Here is a 5,614-nt window from a genome sequence, read left to right on the forward strand (position 1 = left end):
GCTTAGATACATTAGGATTTATGAAACGCAACAAATCCTCATCAGAAATTTTGGGTTTTTCTGATTTCTTAGCCTTCACTGATTTAGCATGAACATCTTGTTTCATCTTAGTTGTGTGCGAACCAAACACAGCTTCCTCAAATTCATGAGGTTCACAAAGTATATGATTAGAACATGGAATGTTCTTGTTCTTGTGTATAATTTCAGGTTCAAACACATCCTCAATGATAAATTTGTCAACATTTTCAACAAAAACTTTGTTGCTTTGAACATGAGGTTTCTGAGTTGAAGATTGGGTTTTAAGACCTTTAGTACTAACAGGTTTTGATTTTTCTGAAATCACAGATTTTTTAGGAATAACATCTTCCTCAGTTGTAGTAAAAGGATTAATTTTATAATCATTGTGAAATGGTGGTGGAATTTCAACAAAACTTGTACCTTTCTTTGAATCCTTTTGTTTTCCAGAAACTTCGATAATTTCATTCAACAGAAAAGAGGAATTTCGAAATTTACCCAATTTGTTCTTTAACTCAAGAACATCATTCTCAAGCTCAGTTATCTTTGAAAGATGTTTCAAAATTTCTTGAAACTTTTGGTCATTAATTGTAATTTTCACAGATAACTAAGCTTTGAAATCATGGTTACTTGTCGACAATGCTTCAATCTTTTCACGAGATCTCATTTGAGATTCGAGAGATTGTTGATAAGTATCCTTTAGAGAAGCAATTTCTCTAACTAAATTGTCATTGTGATTCTTTAAATATTCTAACTTAGGTTTGTTAGATTCAAAATTAGCACAATTTTCTTTAACAGATGATGTAGCAGATATAGAATGACTAACCTCATTGATCTTTGCCATGCATGCAAAGACTGTTGTAGGCTTGTCATATGAATCATTAGAATCCGATCCAGAATCATTATCAGAAAACACCTCACTTCCATGGAGATCTTGTGTAGGTTCCCAGCCGGATCTACACGAGATATCTCGTTCTACGTAGGTGCGTAATCCCTACGTAAGACGTTACGAGCGTAGAAGACAAAACGATTATACACGTTACAATAAACACAAACACGTTATATTGTAACCGTAAACACGTGATACAAAGATCACCAAATATAGACTCTCTCTAACTCGTTTTCTGAATAATGAACTCGTTGAATAATAATATTCTAAGCCGTAACCTAGGACATATATATCACGACAACTTCGCCTGGCATGTTCAGGCGAAGTTGTCACTAACTTCGCTTGTCTAACAAGTTCGCCTATATCAGCGAACTTGTTAGCAACTTCGCTTACATACAAACTCAAATCCAAACGACTCTATTACAGACACTAGACACTGAACTACTGACATCATGTACCAACAGACTCCCCCTTGGCAGTAGCTTCATCTCTTTATCTTCAAGCACGTGTCTTGTAATCTTCAACGACCTTGCATCTTCATCTTCAAGCATGAACTCCTTCGCGTACACAAACTGATACAATTCTTTGATATTTCTTCGCTTCGTCTTTCCAAGCTAGAATATAAAAGGTTTTCTTCTCATTCAGCACCTGCAGATCAGCTTGCGACAAGTTCACTAGATGCATCGGATCATAAACTCTTAGCAGCTCTTGTTCATCTTCGTCTTCCATCACTGCTTCAGCTGTTTCACAATCAACATACCACCACTTTAGATCTTTGAGCACATCCTTGGGCATCTGTTTCATCGGCACTTCTTTAAGGCACCGGATCGGCATATACTTCATAATCATCCAAGGTTTACCATCTGCTCTCAATCCACGATCTTTGTCTTCGATAAGTTTTCCCTTTTATGGTTTCAACAGCTCAAACTTCTTCTCTTTTATACTTTCCTTCCAAACAATCTTCCCAATAACTCTAGCCATATTATCATCACTTCGGTTTATCTTACATTCTGGCAATGTATTCAATGATCTCAACAATCTTTTGAAGTACTGAACGCCATCATATCTCTTAATCACAAAGAGCCTCAACTGCTCATCGTATATCTAGCAAATAATCCCCTTTCTCGCTTCAGCATAGCCTCTAATGTTGTAACTCTTCTTAAACATTGTAGGGACCGCTGGTTTCTTCGTTTTTACAAACCATTGAGCATAGCCTTCTTTCCATCTAGGCTACTCTTCCCATTCAGTGTCATCATTCCCAATCTCTTGACTCCTATCTACGTTCTCGACTTGCGGTATCTCATGCTCCACATTCTCCTCTACTATCTCTCCCTCTTCAATATCATTATCAATCACTTTCTCTGCACCAATCTTCTCTATCTCATCCACCGGTAATACATCATCATCACCTATATAGTCATCATCCATCTCCTCAACCTCCACAACCACCACATCATCATCACCAGCTGCAGTTGTCGACTCCCCCTGAGTTGTGGAAGTCCCAAGAGCTTGTACAGTTCTTGGCAACTCACCACCTGCACCTTTCGATGCATTGGGATCATCGTCTCTATCATTGCGTCTCTTGGTCCTCAACTCATCGCTTTTACAGCTCGTCTCCCCCTGAGATGCCAAGAACTCCTTCAGAGCATCTATGATTTTTCCATGTTCTACCAGCAGGGACGACTGCATCTGATTCTCTGCAACTAGGCGTTGAATAGCCTGGGTCTGTATAAGATTAATCCTTGACTGCTCTGCCACGACCCGTTCAAGTGCTGCTATTCGTTCTGAATCTGATAAGGTTGGATCGAAATCAAACCTCAGATGTGATATATCTTGAGTGTACTGAGGAGGGATTTCCGATGTAACCGGGACCTCAGAAGTAGGCAAAGACGTAACCGCAGGTGGTATCGTCACCGATAACCCTGCAGTGACCACAACAGTCGACTCAATAAAGTGTGCCACGACCTCCGTTGGAGTAACAGTCGGCGGCGGCAACGAAACGATCTCCGGAGTCGATAGTTGGAATGACGTTGGTGGGAGGCCAAAGGCAGATGAGGTAGCCACCACGGGAACTTCCGTGGCGCTTGGCCTTGTAACCTGTAATGATGAGGGAACCATTGTCATACCGGATAGTGCAGGTGGGGTGAAACGTACCACCCTCGAGCTCTCACCAGCTCCAGAACCTGCACCTATCCGTTCCCTTCTTGATCTGCGTATTAACTGTTGTACCTCTTCCTCATAGTCTGACTCGCTGTCATCATCAGTTCTCTTTCTCTTCCCATGTAGTCTTTCTCGAGTTACCATAATCCTTCTCGCCTCATCAGAACCAACCATCGTAGCAGCTGTCCTAGTAACATTCACAGTCGACACCCTCTCAACCGTGACTTGCACATTCTCCTCTGGATCAACCCTCTCCATGTCAAAAAATCCTTGACCGCCAAACTCTGCGACAAGGTCAACGTTCTCCTCCGGTGACACAACAGGAGCAGCAGGTATAGCTTGAGGTGCTCCTGCCTGTTGTGGTGCCGGGTCCCGAAACTCGTCCCCTCGAGCAGGCACATACCCTGGGTTGATTAAGTACCCAAACAGTGGAGTATGGCGAGGACGGAGCTCAGGTTTGCTCCTCGCACTCGAAGATCTACATTGGGTGAAGATCAGTTTATTCACACTTTCAACGTATCTTATTGGGCGGGTCATCCCTCGTCTCATCTCTAAATCGTAAAGCCACCCGGATTTGTTCAGAAGAGAACTGAACACTCTGATTGTTTACTGTTACGCGCATCACCGGGGGCTCGACTTTACAGTTATATTCCACGGTCTGCCAAAAATCCTCAATGTTGGGCAAGGATATCGGCAGTGTTGTAGTGATCGCGTGGAATATACGCGAGCGTAGTAAGAATGTGATGATTTCACGGAAATCACCAACTCCGCTCACCTCCGGGTCTAACGTTATATGCATGTTGTGACCCGGGAAGAACTGTCTCTGGTTATCACCACCGTCATCTCCGCCTGCACCACCTACAGCAGCCATATATGCATTAAACAGACTAAGTTAGATACACGTCAACGCAAATCACAAGTTCGCCTGTTACCATGTGCGAAGTTGTGATTTATTCTGTATAGGCGAAGTTAGAGGTGGGGCGAAGTTGGGAACAACTTCGCCTCAACTTGAACTTCGTCTGTTAACTGTTAAGTAAAAAGGCCTAGGCGAAGTTAATGATAACTTCGCCTAACCACAACATCGCCTCATATACTGTAACCTAATTAATTGTCAGGCGAAGTTAAATTGGAGATAGACGAATCGCCTCATATACTGTAAGTTCGCCTGAATATGAATCGGCAACAGATAGACGAATCAATCGACGTGTAGTTGGTGAAATTGGAGATTAAGGCCTCCGTAAAACATGTTTTTATGAAGTTCTAGACGACCAAATTGATTACGACCACGTAATAACAAGTTTGAAATCGGGTGTTTAATGTTTCGAAAGACGAGGTCGAGAATCGGGTCAATACGACCTATGATTAACACCCTATGACAAAGATTATACGATATATAGAACCCTACACACCTTATCGGATTAGAATCGAAAAAGAATGAACACAGATGATTGAGATCGATAATACGATAAGTTCACTTAGGTTTCGGAGATAAGTTCGCTGGTTTTGAAATAATGAACATGTCTGACCTTAAAACTTCTTTATATAGGGTCAAAATTTGACAGGGGAAGTTATGGATAACTTCGCCTATTGCAGGAGAAGTTATGGATAAGTTCGCCTATATATGAAAATTTTCAAAACAGACCCCTACAATTTGCAATTAAGTTTTAAAACAACCTTCAAAATTGCTTGTGACCCAGAACTTGATGGTTTCTTCTCAGCATCATTACCTCGTGGTATTGAAAAGTTTGAACATTGACCACGAGGACCATTATACTCCTTTTTCGGTTTGTCAAACTCTTTTGCAAAATGACCGAATTCTTGACAATTATAACATTTCACCTTCAACTTGTCAAATCCCAACTTCTTGTTCAGGGCAGGAAGATCTTTTCCGGTTCTTTTCATGAATATTTTCACCTTTCGAACAATCATTGCCATGTTCCACTTTAAATCCATGATTTCTAATCGTCTGGATCAATCTGATCATAGTCTTCATCGGTCAGATCACTAGTCGCAATTTTACTACTAACCGGATTTTCATAAGACGTCATGAAAGCTGATAAGAAAGCAAAATTTTGTTCAGCTTCTTTCATGTGGACGTTTGGAGGTGATGAGTATTGATTTGTCGAAGACGAACTTCCTGAACCAGCAAAAACATTTGGTGATCAATAGTTACCAGCAGTATAAAAACATGCTCTAGGATCACTATAGATTGTTGTTTCATTCTCTCTTGCGTTCTGTGTCAGAAAAGCTGTGATCGGTGAAATTTTTGAACTTTGAGGCATGCTACCACCATAGAAAGCGGGATCTTGACTTTCCTTGGATGACTTTTGACACTTGAGATCATACTCACAAGCTTCAATCTTTTGTAAATACTCACTTGCAGTCAAGTCTTCATTGAAATAACTGTTTTCTTTTAATACCATTAGAAAAGTAGAGTACGAACTTGGTAATGCACTCTTAATAGTATCAATCTTGTCAATTTCAGAAATTTCCAACTTCATTTTATCCATTTTAGCAATCACGTGATTGAATCTCGTTGTCATCTCTTCA

This window comes from Bidens hawaiensis, unplaced genomic scaffold (genome assembly GCF_021521415.1).
Source record: "Bidens hawaiensis isolate Kalapana, Puna unplaced genomic scaffold, B.hawaiensis_p1.1 tig00033932_1, whole genome shotgun sequence".
NCBI classification, from domain to species: domain Eukaryota; kingdom Viridiplantae; phylum Streptophyta; class Magnoliopsida; order Asterales; family Asteraceae; genus Bidens; species Bidens hawaiensis.